Source organism: Thalia democratica, chromosome 8 (assembly GCF_965202585.1).
Source record: "Thalia democratica chromosome 8, ktThaDemo2.hap1.1, whole genome shotgun sequence".
NCBI lineage: Eukaryota > Metazoa > Chordata > Thaliacea > Salpida > Salpidae > Thalia > Thalia democratica.
In genome coordinates, this window is record NC_139172.1 from 10212773 (window position 1) to 10232386 (window position 19614).

Genomic DNA, 19614 nt, shown 5'->3' on the forward strand with positions numbered 1-19614 from the left:
TAATCTAGTTTATACTATACCTTACAGTTTATAATTTAAAGTTGAACAAATGTTTTAAAACGTAAAAAAAATTAACGGGATCAATAAGTCACATAAAACATATGTAATAGTAAAAATATTTGGTCTTTTTTCATTTATTCAGAATATTCAGAAACTTTAAATTTTATTTATATTTCTTTAAAAGATTTATAAAATTATTACTAAACTTAATTCAAGTTTTTATTCAGAAGTAGTTTTTTGTTACTTAAGTGTTTTTTATTGTAGCAAAATTTTAATAAAAGTGATTTACCAAAAGTTTTGTTTACTAACAATTTTTATTTTAAAATATGTAAAGTTTTAAGATACAAAAGTGTATTTAAACTTTATTAATCGTAATATTCTTACTACAGCTATTTATATAGTAAAATATGTTAAAGTACTTTCTAAAAAATCAAGATAAGCTTTTATAAAAGTGTATACATGTACACAGAAAACAAAAATGATAAGTTAATATCTATTCTCGTAATACTTTCTTGCTAGTTTAAAAAAAATGTACAGAAATAGTTCTAAACAAACTAAAAACACTTTTGTTCTAAAGACAATTGTTATACAAGAGATTTTTTAAATAAAAGGTTGTATTATGATAAGTTTATTTTTTTCAACTATTAGTTACTGTGCCCCGTTTTAAAACGTCCAGGAAATACAGTTCAAACAAAATATTTAAAAAAACCTGTTTTTTTCTGTTTTCGTGGAACTTATACGTGAATTGTTTAGTTTTTCGTCGATGTAAATTTGTTTTATTGTTCTAGGAGATAAAGTAAATGCTTGATTTGTTACTTGTTTTGAAATTTTTCGGTCTGCCTTGTTAACAACCGAAAGTATTTTTGGTTTAACTACCACTTTTTCTATCCTAAATATTTATTTTTTTGTTATAACTTTCTTTTAATTTTTTTTTAAATAACTATATAATGTATAAAGTAATGTTAACATTGGGTAGTGTTTAAAAAAGTATAAGGCAATATTATTTATTATATTTTTCAAATTAAAAAGAAGCCAAGAACCATATACCTAATAGTGTTTTGATCGCTTTGTTTAGTAATTTCTTGTGTTATTTTGTTGTTATTTTTCTCTTGGTTACTATCAAAAACAAACAACTCTTTTATATCAGCAAGGTTAAAGACTCCTGTAAAAATATAATTTTTTGACAAAAGTATTTAAACTAAATCACTATGTAAAGAATAAACTTCTTACAGAACCATAAAACATGCACTTTAAAGATTTTTGATTTTATACTAGAACACCTTCTGAGTTACTTTTTTAAATAGATTGTCGGCTTTTTTGTCGACATTTTACATCAATAAATCTACTAATGTACTACCGGAGACTTAAGACATGATGAATTTTTCATGGTTTCTTTTAAGCAGCGTCACGGACGTATAAATCTATTTGTATGGACTTTTTACGACACAAAACTCAATTACAGATGAAACTTTTTAGAAAATATATACTAAATGTCCATTAGGTTTATTTAAAAAGGAACTAAATTTATTTTAAACAATTTAATCAAAACTTGTTACCTTTAGTACTTTTATTATAATTTTTCTCCTATTAGTAAATCTTAATATTTGTATCTATAGGGTTATTTATGGAATTTTTTTTATTGTATTTCTTTTTATATAATCTAATTAATTTTCTTCAGGTCTTTTAAATATCGATAACAAATTTTAAAAATAAATTTGTAGAATGAGTTCTAATTTTACTACTTCACATAAACTAAATTTATTAAGTTTGATTTTTTTCAATGGTTGGCATCCTTAAAATTAGCTTTCAATGTTTAATATAAAACTTTGTATGATAACAAATATTTTTACTTTTATAAGTTTATAGCTCAGTAAAACTGTACTACTTGCTGTTGTTATTAGTTGAGTGTATTTAGAAATTAAAAGACAAAAGCTTACTTGAGTCTGTCTTTAACATTATATTACTTTTAGCTGAATCAGTTTATAGCGCGATATTAAATATTTGCAAGCAATCAATAAACAAAAAGGCGTATTAAACGCGGCATATGTTATATTTTCTGAAAAAAGCGAACCGGTTTAGTTTCTAGTACGCACAAAATCTCTACGTTTAGTTTTAGTTAATGATAAGATTTATTTAATTTTCATTGTTAATAAATTTATACTACTGACAGTTTAGTGTATAAATAATAAATTTTAGTTTTAAATGCCTTACAATTGAAAATAGTTATACTTTTTAAACTAGATTTCAAAACTTTTAATTAACTTTTGTTTTAATGTTTTGCTATGCTTTGAAAGTATAATCTCAATAGTAACGTATTCTTTTAATGTAGACTTAATAACTTTCTTCATTGTATTTACTGTTTATCTCAACAAAAATATTTTAACTAGTTATGAAATGATCACTATACATTTTTTCGCTTATAAACATTTAATCTTAGTAGAATTTTAGTACTTAGATAAATTAGAAAAGTTAAAACAATGTTTGTGTCGTTTAATCTATTGTTTAGATTAAATTTGCTTTTTTTTAAATATGATTGTTTAAATAAATATTTTAAAAATTCCGCAATATGGAAAATTTATAATTTTATAAAGTTCTTGTTTAAGATCTTTGTAAACTATTAAACTTAACTGTTTGTAATAACTTCATATTTTATTTAATTAATACTAAAAATAGTTATCTTAATTATTTAAAAAGCTTTGTAAAAAAAGTATACAGTTAGTACTTAAAGTTTTTCAACTTCTACTCCATATATAAACTAATCAGTTTTTCAAATAAGTACTACTTGTAAAGTATTAATTTGATAAGTACGCAAACATTGTTTTACTTAAAAATAAGCAAATTACAAGTTATATGTAAAAAAAGAATTAAATAAAAAAAATATATATTCCGAATATAAAATTAAAACCTATTAAATTAACAGACCTAGTAAAGTCATGACAAATAGAGTGCTAGTCGCTATGGAAATAATAGTTGGGAGAGCAATTAATATTAGTTTTGCTTTCCAACCGAGCAACGACTTTTTAGGTTTCTTCTTTGTTGGTGCATTAGTTAAATCTGAAAATAATTTTATTTCAATGTTAATAGACATTAACTTTTGATTTTTCTTCTTTAAAATGAGTTCAGTAAAACTCTTTTTAATAAAAATTTTGTTGTAAAAATTAACAATAGACTTTTACATACCGTTTTTATGCATCTGAATTGGTTCTGTTAAGTTTCTTTTGGCATCACTGAAATTTTGTGACATCTTTATGTGAAGTAAAATAATTTATATTTTATTATAATAATACTTTGTTATAACCATTTATTATATCTCTAGAAATGAAATTCTGAAATTTACAAGACTGTTACTATATTTAGCCCGATACAAGTTTTGCATTAAACTGTTTAATGTAAAACTTTTTGATGACTTTCATAGTTATTTATTAATACATCATCACTATAAAGCTTTTACTGTTAACAGTTGTAATAAAAATGGAAGCATATATATATTATGTTAATTAAATAAACAACGGAATTTATGTAGTTATAAGCAATTAATTGTTTACTACAAAAGCATATTTAAAAAAAGTTTAGTAGCACTTCAGACTTGTACTATACTATTTACACAATAGTTTTATTTACAAAAATAAAACAGAGCTTTTAACTTGAGTTGTCGAATAAGGTTTTCGTACTTGCTTCTGTTATAAAACGTCTATTTGTAAATTTTATAAGACTACGTAAATCATTACACATCTTTAAGGGTCTGAACAAGTATGCAGAAAAGCACTTGACTATCTTTTTAGACTCAAATTACCTTATACATCTCAAAACAACATTCGTAAGTTTTGTAAACATTTATTAAGATATCAACTGATTATATAAATGTATTAAATTTTTGTTGCTAGTAAACTTATATTTTGTGGACTATTTATTTGAGTGTTTATATCTAGTAAAAAAATCCCTAAAAAGAAAAATTAGTGTAGATACTAAGCACATACTTTAAGTAAAAAAATATTTATCCAACGTGAACGTTTCATTTTTATATAAAACAAACAAATTTTACAAACATTTTGATTTTGTTATACAAATACAAAAACAAAGATCATTAAAAAAAATTTTATTAACAAATTTAGAAATGTTTTAACAGATACTTTAAAGAAATTATTTAAGTAGTTTGAAAATAAGATGTTTAAAAAATTATTTGGTTTGTTTTACTACAGATAAGTGTTTTCGTTAATAAAGTTTAATAACCTTATTAAAACTCTTACAAAATTTAGTTTTTTGTTTAACTAAAATTTTATGGCATTTTTAATACGTTAAAGACTTTACTAAAAGTTGTAAAACACAAAATCAAAAACACCACGAAAAAACTATGAGTTTTTTTATAGTTTCCTCTTAAGTTAAAAATTAAAAATTTACTTTTCCAAGTTTTTTTAATTTTTATTTTTATTTGAAATGTTAATTATATGAACAAAAATAAATACATAACTCATTAATAAGTTATACATTATTTGCTTGGTAAAGAATTCAATATTTTAAGTATTAAAAACTTATATTATTCAAACTTGTGTTAACTTATGTTATTTAAAACTTGAAATATCAATTAAAGAACTTTCGAATAATTATTTAGAACTGTATTAACTTTAGTATAATCCAATATGGTCAAAAATTGAAGCAAAAGCAAAGCAATAAAAAGTAACAGAATTTTAAAGCACGCAACTGAACTGTAGTAAACATATGTGCTATCCATTCTTCTAAAAATAAAACAGTCTTACCTTAGTGTTTCCTTATTTTTTTGGAATACACAATAAACACAGTTTTTAAAAACTTTCATTTTCTATTTGTTTTATGAAATATCTTTGACAAAATTGATAGAAAACTTAGTTTAATACTTCTTTTAGCTTTTAATGACTCTTAGCTAAAATATATCTTTTTTCAATAAAAGTGTTAAACAATTGAATATTTTTCGCAAAGTTTTACTATCAATCTTTTTTTTTTGTGTCAATTTTTAACCACCGGTGTATTTAGAAATTACAGTGTTATGTATTTAAAGTTGTACATCTACCATTTCAACAAAAAAAAAGCTAAACCATTAAATTAATAATACAACCTCTACTTTTTCAATTTTTAAATAGTTTTAAACTTAAAAACAGTTTAATATAAAGTATGTTTTAAATTTTTTAACAAAAATCTACTTGAAATAAATCGATGACTATAACTAGTCCTTATTTAACTCAAGCCTCTCAAGTGAAAGGAAAAAAGAATCTCTCGTTAATGCAAGACTTGTTAAATTATTTTGATTTGTAAAGAGGATTTTTATGACAATACACATATAGAAAATAAGCCAAAGCTTTAAGTTTTAACCTACATTTTCTAAATTTTATTTTCAAAATAGAGTTATGAAATATATTTTTTAATAACTATTATTAAGACTATTATCACGAAAAAAATTTAAAATTTTTACTTTTTCATTTACTTTAAACAAGTCATTAAACAAAATCAATTTAGAAGTATTTATTGTATGAAAATGTTTTAACAATTTACTTGAAAAAAATTCTTAGTAAATATAAAGTCGCCAAACTATTATACTGAGTTATTAGCAATTTTTGCAAAATACACGCTAATTTCAAGACGATTACGCTCTCTAAATTACCTCCTTACGATAAATGGTGTCATTTTGCTGAAAAATAACAACGCATTTGTTTTGATGTTGAACTTAATTAAACTGTTTATATTTTTACGAAAACGCTTTTGTATTAAAAAAAGAGAGATTTTTTTTTTTTTCAGATTTGCGTTTAAAAATTACAGTTTTTTCATCAATCTTAACAACTCTGTACACTTTAAATCAAAAAAATTTTAAGATAAAAACAAAGAAACCTTTCTTTGAATTATTACATTACTCCTTTGTTGTAGAAAAAAATTTAAACATGTTTTAAATTGCTAAAAAAAACTTTGTTTGTTTCGAAAAAAAAAATGGTACAATTTGCTATTTATACAATTTTATTTAATGGCGGATCTTTTCTGCAGTCTTAAAATCTGCGCAACAACTTTAATGAATTAATATTAGTTTTAAGTTTTAACATTATTAAAGCGATCCGTAGAATATAAATTTTGTAATATCCGATTTTACAAAAATTACATAAGTGTAGTTCTTTAAATAAATACTTTTAAGAAAAAAAACAATAAGGGCTACACAATAAAAGTCTTACTAAAAAATTATAAACAAGCTTAAATATAATGCTATAACTATTTTAATTGTTATTTCTTTAATGATTTTTTGAAAACAAACTTTTAACCTAACCTTGTAAATAACATACAAATAACTTATAATTTAACAAGATTTAAAACTACAAACATAAATTTTCATATTTACAGTAACATTTAAGCTGCAAAAGTTTTAAAAGTTTTTTGTATGATCACGACCTACTGAGATATTTTTATTTTTGTTACTTTATTTTACTTGAATTTTATTGATTTATATAACGAAACAACTGCGAATTAAAACCATGTTATTTTCTTTTTAATTCATCACTTTTCTATTTACTTATGAATATTATTTAAAAAATCTATAAGTGGGCTTAGTGGAAAGTTTTTAGGTTTATTTAACCACATTATTTTCTATATAAATATATACATTTATATATTTCTTTTGTTATGTAAATGCTGAAATAGAGAGGGTTTTTACAACGAATTGTGGGTGACGTTATATATTCATATCAGTAGAGAGGCTCTCTACAACGAATATGTGTCTTATATTTTTCAATTATTTATCTAGTAAGGTAACAATCATTTTAGTATTTTGCTTAATTTAATGGGCATCTTAATTTATCTTTTAATATGTTCTTGTAATACACTAACTGAAGAGCTTTTCTGTCTAACAGATCAGTGAAACGATTTTATAATTAAAACGTAGCGTTCAGTTTTTAATTGTACTTCTGAAAAGAGCAAGTATTTAACTATAAATAAAAAGTTTAGTTTTCTAAGATAATCTTTAAATAACTTTTGATTTTTTTTGTATTAAGTAAGCTGTTTTTTCATATATCAACTGCGAAGTTTTAAGAACATGGTCACGTATCAACTTGACAATTTCTAGTACACAAACAATTACCTTTAGTTCGAACTTAAAACGCAATTCTAAAGTCAAGCAGAGGTTGCAAAATTACCAAATTTTTTGTCTAAGTACCACAACCCGTTTGATTTAGTTTGCACTTCATAAGTTCGCATCACCAATTGAGTTTACTTTTTTTGTGTAAAAATATTTAAGTTCAAAATGCAATTGGTTTCAAACTTTAACACATCGAAAAGATTTTACCAGTAATAAAAAAATACATATTGTATTTTTAAATAAAACTTAAATATATATTTAAAACTAAAAATACAAAAAATAAACTCAAAAGTTATGAACAGTGGTCGGCAGGACGTGGCCTGCGGGCCAACTGCAACTCTCGAAGAATAAATCTACGGCTTGCGAGCAAAATAATTTTTTAATGGGATGCGGCCCGTGTAATGTAATTCCGTGGCCCGCGAGCATGTTGATCTGGCATACAAAAAATTATAATTTTAGTTTACTTTCTTGATTAAAGTGATGTACTTTGACTTATTTCATTTCATGTCCTTGATAAAAAAAATTCTTCTTATTTTACCGCTTAAAGTTAAAAAGAAAGATTGTCTATTTATGAGTATTTCTTCACAGTAAAAACATCTGGGTTTTTTTCTACATCTAAGGGTGACCACTGATTTTTGAGAAATTTCTTACAGGATTTTGAAAGTACACGTTTTTGGGACTACTTTTACTTTAAAGTTAAGTTTAAGGTTGAAACTGTATTAAGTAGTATAACAAAGTTTTAAAAAAATATTGTAAAGCTTCTTTAAATATGTTTGAAAAAAATTATGATGACAAAAATTTTTATCTCTATGATATAGATATTTTTATCTTTAAGACTTTTCGTGTCAAGTCAAAATTTGACTACTTAACATGTAAAAGTTGTTTAAAATACCAGGTTTGTTTTTGTTCAAAATTCTAAGTTTTTTTTCAAATTGTTATTTCAGGTTTTTTAAGCCTGAATTGTCAAATTCCAGGATTCCAGGTTTTATTGCTACCCTGACATCTGTAAGTGATAACTAGTCAAAACTATGCAATACTGTTCTATCTAGTTTTTTTTTTTTTTTTGGATTTTGTAAGTTATTAATATAATACTTATAAAATGATTTTTGTTAATGCACATTTTATTAGTTTCAGTTGTATACTTAAGTTTCGTACAGTTATTAACTTTGAAGTTAATTCTATTCATACTTAGTATTTTGTTAAACAATTATTTTAGATTTAATATTTTTAATAAAATTATTTTTTTTCACTGCATTTTATGATTGGTTTTTAAAGAAACATCTAAAAAGTCATACGAATGTTTTAAGGTAAAATATCATATTGTTAATAACACATTTTAAACTCTTTTTCAATGTTTGAGCACAGTAAGAAAGTAAGAAAATTTTATATTCAAGATATAAAAAGATTTATTACATAAGGATGAGGGCAACAGAAAAAGAGTGACCTAAAATTCTTTTTTAGGCCTGTTTGTTTCGGTGCTAGATATCAGATTAGTTAGACTACTAAGCATAAAAATATTAGTTTATTACTTAGTTAGATAATGCGCTTGTTAAGACAGAAATCGCAGTCTTAACTTTTGCTAATAATCCCTATATGTATATTTAAAATTCAGACTTACTAATGTATCAGACTAATTAAAACCAAATGATTTTAAATGCGTGACTGCGGCCCGCGAAAACGTTTCGGATTCGAAATTTAGTCTTCAAGTACCTCCAACCTGCCTGCCTCTGGTTATGAACATACAAAGTATATTCTTCAAACATATTGAAAATCTCACGATTTCTTATCTTTAAATGTAATATTCTATACCTAAAAGTTAATATCTCTGCATTATATACACCAGTGGTCGGCACGGTGTACACTGGTGCACACTAGTGTACACGAAAATTTTTTTGGGGTGCACGAAACTTTTAGGGTACACAAAAGTCATTTAGGGGTGCACGAAATTTTGAGATTACAAAAAACTTTACTTTTTGTCTTATTATTATATTTATTTAGTTTAAGCAACTTACTTAAATATTTAAGTTAAATCCAGCCCTGGTGTTTAGTTTAGCATTTAGTTTATTGGCCATTTTACTCTCATGATCTATTTTGGTATTAAAAATCACATATCATTCTTTATATCAACATTGAGGCTGCACTTTGCATCTGAAAGAATAGAGACAATGCTCGAAGATCGTTTGAATTCAGTTGACTGATGTGGAGGAAGCTTTAATCCAGCTATGACCATGATTATATTTAAAAGGTTAGTATTTTTCATTTTACTTATAGTATTAGTAGATAACAATATTTTTCTTAGTGAAGAAAGTTCCTTTTATAAATTATTAATATTACCTACTTTTAAAACTAAACAATAATTTCTATCAGAATATTCACATGATAATTATATTATTAGTTCAATAATGATGAAAATTTAGAGATAATTTTTATACTTACAGGAAAATAAAAGAATTTATGTTCAATAAAAAATACTTAAATTAAGATAAAAATAGTTAAAATTTATTCATAATTCTCTCTAAATAGATGCATAACAGTAGTAAAGAACAAGTTGTTTTAAGTAACAGCTTTAAGTTTTGAATAACACAAGTTGAGTAAATATTATACCTTTAAATTTATTTTTATATTTAATTAATTAACCTATCCATAATTGAATAGTACATATAAAATGTAAAGAAACTATAGGCTTAAATTGACATTGAGTTACTACACACTGAGGATAGCTTGATTTTTATAAATGTTTTTGAAAATCTCAGGATGGCTAAAACTTTTCTTTTTTTTATAAATCTCAGGCTAGCTAGGTATGCTTTTTATTAAACTACTTGTTACTTAAATTTATTGACTTTGAAAGTTGAAAAAATTATTCTCTTAGATATTTTATTTACTAGCTATTTTGATATGTTGGTTTAACAAAGTTTGTTGTATCTGTTGTATGATTGAAGGTTGCTCAGCCTAAGTAATTTTTATATTAGAAATAAAGTCTTATTAAGCATGTTTTTTTCTTGCAAAAGGTAGTCTAGTTTTGGTACTTGTGGAGAATCTTTGAATACATTTATGATTTTTTTTTTGAATTTTTTTTAATTATTTAGTCATTTATCAAAATATTACTTTAAGTATACTGCTACTTATGAGCTTTGGCTTTCTCTTTTCTTTATTAAACTCAAGATGACCAAGGCTAGTTTTATTGTAACTAATACAGAGTCCTACACTTAGTGCAACTCAGGACAGTATAAATATTTTACAATTCCCAGGATAATTTGCTTTTTGAATCTTGTTCTAATATTGTTTATTTCATTATTTGAAATTTCTTTGTTGTAGTTTTAACATTTTTTTTTTAATTCCAATTTTGATGATTAACTTGAGTTGTTTTTTAAACTTTATTTATATTGAATATTCATATATGATGTTTTTTAAAAATTTCAAAGTTAAAGAGTCAGGATAGTTTTTTAACTCGAAGAGTAACAACAGTGCTAATGCTTCTTCTTAAATTTCTGAAATATATTAAGCAGTAATTTTAATATTTTTATTAGAAGAGTTATAGTATGTGTTTTTAAGACGTAAATCTTTCTTTATGCTTAACAAACATTTAAAAAAAGACTAAAAAATTTTGTTACTATTTTAATAATTTATAATTTTATAATAAGAACTAAAAATTTATTATTTGTGAGATGTTAAGCTAGTTTTTTCTGTTTTAGTTGTGCTTTTTTGGATATAGTTTTATTTTTTGAAAGTTTCAAAATATTGTACAGTTCCTCAGTTGTTTTACTTTATTTGACTATTTTGAAAGAAAACATACTGTTAATTGATATCTTTTTCAGTATTTTTATTATGTAAATGCAAAAATATAGACAGTTTTAAGATTTATGATACTTTATCAAAACTCAAACTAGTAAAGATTTAAAAAAATACCCATTTTAGGTTAGAATGTTTTTCCTGAGCTTGAGCCTGGTTTTGATTTTTGATTAACAACCCTTTTTGCTTTAAAATTATAGTTTATAATTGTATATTTGTTATAAATCTGATATTTCAGGTAATCAACAATTTTGCCACACAATCAGAATAATCCTGGATATTTTAAAGTTTTGAAAATCTCAGTATGACATAATATAACTTGGAACATTTTAAATTTCTTTTTTAAACCCAGGCTGACTCAAGATAGTTATTTTTATCTCAGTATAGTTTTAAGATTTCAGGCTTTTTTTTTTCTACATTTTGAATGAGATACAGTTAATTTAGTCCTAATAATTTATTTCGTAATTTTTAGTATTTTTTGCTGAAGATATTTGTTTTTCTTGCTTTTGAAAATAAAATAAAAAAATGAAAAAAACCTAAATGACTACAGTTCAGTTTAAAGTCATTTAGGACAGTCTTGATCTGTCAAATCAGTTTTAACCAAAAGGATTACAATCCTGTAAAACTAATTTAACAGTATCTACATTAAATGTTTGACATAATAAAAAATGTTTTTTGTTTCAAAGAAAAGCAACCCTGGTCTTAAAATATTTAAATTCTTATTTTTTTGAAAATTATTGATTGTCCTTTTAACTTTTTTTTTGCATTTTACATCTTTTACTTACTAAAACTCTGATTTTAAATATAATTTCTTTTATTAAACTAAGCTAAAAAAATATAACACAATAATAATTTTAAATATTTACAGTAAGATATCAAATTTACTCTACATTACTTATCTTAAACCAAATATTTTACTTAAAGTGGTTTTTTATAGAAATAAAAAGTTTAATCAGGACAATTTTTTTAAAGCTATAAAGTATTTTTTTAATATTGATTAAACTAGATTAGAAATCAGTAATGACATTAGTTTTTTGATAAACTTTTTACACACTCAAACTACTTTGGATAACTCTTATGTTATTTTAAAGGTCGGAAAACTTGGCAAAGTAACTTTTAAAAAGATACTTATGCTGAGACATTATACCTCAATTGAAGAACTTAGTTGACAAAAGGAACCACAACCCAGTAGCAGTTCTAATAAACAGCTCAATATGGTAGGATAGTATAAGAATAATAGGTCTCTCGGTATTTTAGTCTCTTAATTACACTAAAAAAATTAAAAGTCAATGTCTCTTTCTAGTTTTCTACTAATGTTGTTATATTTTTAAATTTTACAAAAATGATTTATTCATTTTTATAAGTGCTTAATAAATTTTGAGAAAAATCTAATTATTATTATGTTAATTTTCATTAATTTACTTGTTTTTTTTAAATCATTAACATTTTAATTAGTTTAAAAAATTACTTGTTTTTATTAGTAACAGTTTTTTTTTGCTTTTTTTTTTTTGAACGTTGTAGTTTTATTTTCTTTATGTTTTAGCTCATTTTTAATCTTACTTATTTTAATAAGTTAAATAGTAGAATCCAAATTCTTAAACATACTTTTCAAAACTTAAATATATATAAGTCTTGTTTTTTTTTAAGACATGTAAAAGATTAAACTATTGATAAGTTTTAAATTTAAAAACCTTTCAGGTTAAAACTTTACCTTTTAACGTAAAGTTCAATATAAATTTTATGTGTGTATGATGTTAGATACTATTATATAATTTTTTGTTTGTTGATATTTTAGTTTATAAAAAATAGTTAATGTTTTAAATTTTAATAGTCTCATTTAAAAAAGTTTTTTTGTTTTAGAGTTTGAATTTTAACTGTTAAATTTTTTTTTATAATTTTTAGCTCATTATAAATTTGATTAAAGTTGGGTATGCAACTCGATGACCGAGAGGTCTTTTTGTGTATCCAGGTCCTTCAACCAAAAATAACTTTTGGGCATATAAACCTCATTAAGACCTGAATTATTACTAGGCATTAACTTTAAAACCTAAATTTTAGGTTTGATCAGACTCGTGCTAGCAACAAGACCAACATAGACAGTTCCAGGTCAACAACGGATTTAGCTGTGATAAGATTTTTCATGTCTTTTTTTTCGTTACTTTTTGGTGTAATTTTTGTTTTCGCTATTTTACGTGGCAATACATTTGTTAAACACATATAGTAATCGCTTAATAAAAAATCATTAATTTAAGTTAACTAAATAATTAAATTTACCATGCAAAAAAAAGTACCAAGACTGCTGATTGTTAATTTGGATTGTGGTAATCTACTTAGTATTTTAGACTTGGGTGATACAAGTAAAATATTGTTGTAAAAATTAGATCATCATATAAGTTTATTAAAATGGATAGGGTAAAGTGGTCAATTTTAAGTTAACGTGTAAAATTAACTGGGTGTTCTCGAATTATTAGTAAAAAAATCGATTGAAAGTATTTACATATTCTTCAACACTAGCGGCGCTAAAAAATGAAAATTGGGGTGCACCGAATTTTAATTTTGTGATTTAGGGTTCACGAATTCGTGCCCTAAAGTTAGCGTGCCGACCACTGGACTAGATCTTTAGAAGAACAAATAAGGGAACTAAAACTCTTAAATGATGAGTTAGAGAGACAGAAAGCAGCTAAATTAATAGAAGAAGAAATTTACCAACTCAAGCTCCGGAACCTTGAATTGACGAGACAGATAGGTCAGGAGGCGAATCAGGAAAGAATGAGGTCAAGTTAAGAAAAAAACAGTTATGATGTAATACAGAATCTTTCCAAATATGTAAGGCAACCCTCAATACACAGGCAAACCCCAAAGTTTGCAGCTAGCCCTAGATATACAAACCGTGATGTGGCAACCCAGAAATAAAGCTTCCATTTCACGAAAAGACTATATGACATCAAAAATGAGAAAAACAGACCGTACAACCTGAAAGAGAGAAAAATATTTTCAACTATGCAGAGAGTTTCATGGTAAGCTCTAAATATTAGTTTCTTAGGTTTTAACCATCTTAAAGTTAGGTTTTCAAGAAATGATCAGAAGAAAATCAGTCTCAGGTTTAGTAAATGTCTTTTTATTAGAGTCTTTATTAAGACTAGTTTTTCTGTGAGTTCAATTATTAAGAAATTTAAAAAATTCTTTGATTCTTTTTTTTTAATGTTTTTTAAAGTGAATAAGGGTGAGAGTTATAGCAGCTCTGCTAGAAATAATAATAGTTTACTCAAAACTAAAAAAAAAAATCTTAAGTGTACTTGCAGAAAAAGACTTTTTTTACTTAATCTTGAGCAAGATTTTTCTTTTTTGTTGAATTTATTACATTCAAAATTCTTTGTTTTAATACCTTGTAAAAATTACGCGCACCATTAAAACAGTTGTAAACAAATTTTACAAAATTCTTTAAATTTTAACTTTCTTAAGACAATTTTTTGTAACAGTCAAGTTATTTTTTTAATAAATGATACTTTATTATTTTTTTATAAACTTTTACAGTTTTATTTTTCATTGTGAAAGCTTTGTTTTACCTTAAATTTGTTTTATGTAATAGTTAAATGACAAAAGCTTTTTCTTTTAACTTTAGGTTAGATACATTTTTTTGTTAACATTAAATCATTTATATAAACTTAAAATAGAGTTATGTATGTACATAAAGAATGATAAAGTTAAATTTAAATTTGCACACTTTTTTACCACTTTTTCGTTGTGTTAGTTGTAAACTTTAACATTGTGTGATGTGTGTCAGAGACCACCACAGACAAAAAAGTCCTGTGAAGTGCGTGTCACAAAACACCGCCATTGAGACCAAGGTAGTAGAAGTTGAAAGGACCAGTTACGGGACCTGATTCAACCGTGAGCATAAGCGACGACATTTGAATGCAGTATTAAGAGGAGAACGTTAAAGACAAAGAGGAATTTTAGAGAAAGCAGCAGCAGCGACATTTCTAAGCTGTGATGAGATAGAAAGGTTCAGAGGATGACGAGTGCTTGGTGAAGCGGCAGCTGACGCTGGAATAATCAAAACTTTATAAGACTTAACTAAATCTAATAACTCAACTGTGTTTTGTAGTAATGCTGTATATCAGTTTTTCAAAGAAACATTTTTTGATCTTTCACAAAATATATGATATAAAGCAGTGCTTGATTAATTTTTTTTTGAATTCACATGTACTTAAATTTTTTGACTTTGGTTTAAAAAAAAGGTAATAGAAACCCCTCGTAAGGACTTCAGTTGGAAGGCCAAACGAAAAAAAACGTGACAAATTCGCCCTTTTTTATTAATTTTAATTTTCGGCCATTTTTGTCATGTATTGGCGGCTAGTGTTTATTTTAATGATAGTTGTTGTTATCATGAGCTTTTTCATATTGCCAACCTGTATCCGGTAAAGTACTTAAGTTCCTATTATAGATAAACATTATTTGAATATTGTTTATAAATTGTTTGTTTCTATATTGCTGTTGTTAACTTAAATTACAAAGAATAAACTGCGTGTAACTGTAAAACTGGTTGTTGTGAGTTAACTTAGACTTATTTGTAAAATAGAATACTTAATATTTACTTGCTTGAACATTTTTATAACAATGAAGCAAAAAAATGTAGACCTTGACCCCAGCACCAGACGCTCTAAGCGTTTGGCTGTTAAAAAATAAAATAGTAAAAGGAACTTTAGCTCTGTAGTTAATTCTAGTAAAAATAATCCCTAAACTCAGGCTTCAAGGTTTACACGGTCACTTTTGCACGAGAGTAAAAAAAAACTAAGAAAAACTGAAAGATAAATTAATTAAAAAAAGCAGAAAAAATAAGTTACCTATTGAGGGTAAGGGGCAACAGAGATAGTAAGAATAATAAAAAAGTAAATAATAAACTTTATTATCCAAAATAAAAATAAGAAAATTGGTTAATAAAAAAAAAATAATCAACAAAACATCGGCAAAAATCAGCAGATCATAAGCTTGGACTTTTGTATGCCGTGTGACAAGCTCAGGTTTAAGATAAGGGTTGATCATACTAATTCGATCATCAGACCACAAGCTTTCGGTAGACTGAGATCGGTTTCGTCCTGATTAGGACTCATCAGTCAGTCACAACCGAAAAACTTGCAGTCTTCAATCCTATTTCTCAAGTCTACAGTCCTAATCAGGACAAAAGCGGTCTCAGTCTAACGAAAGCTTGTGGTCTGATGATCGAATTGGTATGATCAACCCTTATATAAAAAATAATGATTTAAAAAACAACGAAAAAAAGTTACCGACCGAGGGTTATGTTTAGGGGTAACAGTGATAATAAAAATAGAACGCAAATAAATAACTAATAAAAGTTTATAGTAATAATAAAATTAATTTCTAAAACAAAAAAAGAAGAAAAAACAGTTACCAACCGAGGTAAGGGGTAATAGTTATAGTAAAAATAAAACGAGTAAAAATTTATGATTAAGAAAAACATTAAAAAACTTGAATAACTTTTCAACCCGTGCAAAAGTATCTTCGTGTAAAATGGTCTTTTTGCAAAAGTGACCCCTCGAGCAAAATTGACGCCATGCAAAAGTGTCTTCATGCAAAAATTTCCCTTCGTGCAGAAGTGTTCTTCTTGCATATTTGACACCTACCCAAGAATGTAAGTTATTATGCTTATATTAGCGCATTAATTTCTACAATAAATGTTTATTAAGATTTTATAAATAGGTACTATGATACTACACTTCAAACTCAGTATACAAATATTTATCTAAAACTCTTTAATTACAACAAGTTGGGCTTTTATTAAAGATAAAATACTATACTTCATAAAAAATTAAAGTTGTTTATATTTAGATAACAATAGTTTATTTTTATGCAAAACGTGAACTTGTAGGAACAATTGTTCTCTAAAATATTATTTATGACAAAAAACTAATTAACTATCTAACTCAGGGGTCGGCAAACTGCGGCCCGCGGGCCAAATGCGGCCCGCGAGCACGTTAGTTTTTTGAATGGAATGCGGCCCGCGAGAGAAATTTCTGCGGCCCGCGAGCTACTAAATGTGGCCCGCTGAGCAAAAATAAATTTTGGTGAATATTTTTTCGGGAATTTGGTTTAGATTGATTAATATCGTTTTAAGTTCCTGAATAACATTTTAAAACAACTAAAAGACTATATTGCTTTGACTTGAAATTGTTAAAAAGACAGATTAGCATTTGAAAAGTGATTTTCTATCAGTTTTACAATAACTTTCTTATTGCATCTGTTTTATTAGCTAAAAAGAAGTGCTTGGATGCAGTAGGTTGTTTATATTACATTTATTTAGTTATTTATATAACAAACTAAACGTAAATGCTTTTCATGTAATGCACAGTAATTATCTAAAATTTCATTCTTTATAGTTTAGGTATTTTTTTAACATGTAATAAGTGACCCTAATACCTAAACTATACTAATTACATGTTAAACTAAACTAATTAGTACCTAAACTCTTTTATAAATGTTTTACCACAGTAATTTATATCTAAGTGTGACGAAAAACATTTATAATAGCATAATAATAAATAGGTTTATATTAATTTCCATTTAAAACATATTAAATTTTAGAAGGATTATGTGCAATTTAGATTAATTACTATACACACCAATGTACACAGATGTTTAGAACCATTTTTTAAACCATTTTTTTAAATACTTAAGTTAGATTAAGTGAAGTTTAAACATATATATAAATTTGTTTTCTACTTGACAATCTTAGTGTTTACAAACACTTTTAAAACAGTATATATGCAGAAATAAAAATTTACTTGTTATGTAAACTGATAGGTATACAGTTTCATTTTTCAAACAAAAGTTTTTGGTAGATCGAATTTATTTCTTTACTTTCCACCCTAATATACATATATGCCATTTTCTGTAACTACGTATTTAAGATATATTATATTTAGTGATGGTAAATTTAATAAATTTAAAAGTTGTTAATCAAAATAGATCAAATTCAAGCAATTAAGCAACTTAATTTTGCCACAATATTGGACTAAGTCAGTCATTGAATACTTTTCAAAATTCAGGCTAATTTAGACATATTTTTGGTATTTAGCTTGAATTGCTTTTTTTGTTCTAAAATTTAAGTTATCAGGCTAGTTTTTTGCACTCATTCAAAACTTTTTTGCTTTGAAAAGTGGCAAACAAACTTATGATTTATGTTTTGTTATACTCACAGTTATGGTTATGATTATAAAATATTTTATATTTTAATTCTTGCAGCTGCTATACTTTAAAATATTATTTATATTAATTTATAAGTGAATCAGTGTTGACGTAATACCTTGAATTTGACAATTTGGCTACAAAAACCTGAAAATTAAGATTGAAAAAAAAGAGTTTTAAATGTTTTTTTTAAAAAGCTACAGATGCAGATATGAACAATATAATTTTTCCGTATGTGATTCAAATGATCCTTCCCTTCATTAATTTCATTATTAATTCTTTTGCCATTTTTTGCGTTGTTTGATAACTTATGATACAACTTTAATCAAGCTATTGCACGCAGAAAACTTTGATTGTAAATGTGCGTTAGACTTAATTTTTTTTGTATAAGTTTGTTAGGATCTAAATTTAATTTATAACTATTGAAGGTTAAAAAATTGTAGAAAAAAATTGTCTGATGAGTTTTAATTGCATCTAAAAAGTCAAAATCTGTTATTAGTTTAATGTTTCAAAGGTTGTGTAAATTTTTATAGTTGTTTTTGTTTACCTGAAACTCCAAAAGTTTTGACTTTGTTTCAAGTGTCGTGTCATTATATGGCACCACATTTCATAGATAACTTGTTTTTTTTTGTATTACCAATTTAAATTGCTAAGACAAATGTTTTAAAATGTTTTCAATTCAAACGGTACTCCTTTTTATTAATTACGTTTGCTACTTTATAAATGCCTTGAAAAATTTTTCTGATCAGATGTAGTTACTGAAGATAATCATGCGCTTTGTTAAAACTGACGTAAGCATTTTTACGTTTCTTGCAATAACTCCTAACCAACGTTTTTATATTTTTATAGTTCGTCTTATATTTCACATTTACTATTTTTAAATGCAAAATTCTTATTACGATAAAGATTTGTTATAATTCTGAAAAAAAAAAACTTCTTTTTATTAATGGGTTAATAAATTTTCATTTTTTCGTTAAAAATATTTAAAAAACTTAAATATACATTCAAGCTGACTTATAACATTTAGTTTTTTTAGTTATATTTAATTCACTGTTAATATAAGATAATAAAAAATAATAATTCGTTATTTTTTTTATAAACTTTGTTATAAACAGGGTTGCAAAAAAAATGCTTAGTTTAGAAATTTGTGTACTCTGACTAAAATAAACCTGTTTAAGACATTGTTAAAAACTCAGGTCTGTGTGAAATTTATTTTTCAAGTACTTTAAGTAAATTTATCAATACTCATAATAGTTTTATAATTGTAGTGTAGTTTATTTATTATAATTTATTCTAGGCTACGTACATATTTTTTACTTTTTTATAATGATAATATTTTAGTTAGTTATTTAAGCTTGATTAACAGCAATTTATAACCTTTTTTAACTTTTAGTAAACTTAGACTGGTTTTATATAACTCAAACATTTTTGCTGTTAAAGTGACAACTATGTAAAAGACTAGTTAATTTGTAATAAAGTATTCGAGCAATAATTATGTAAAAAAAATGTTTCAGGTTTCTTCAATATAAATAGGT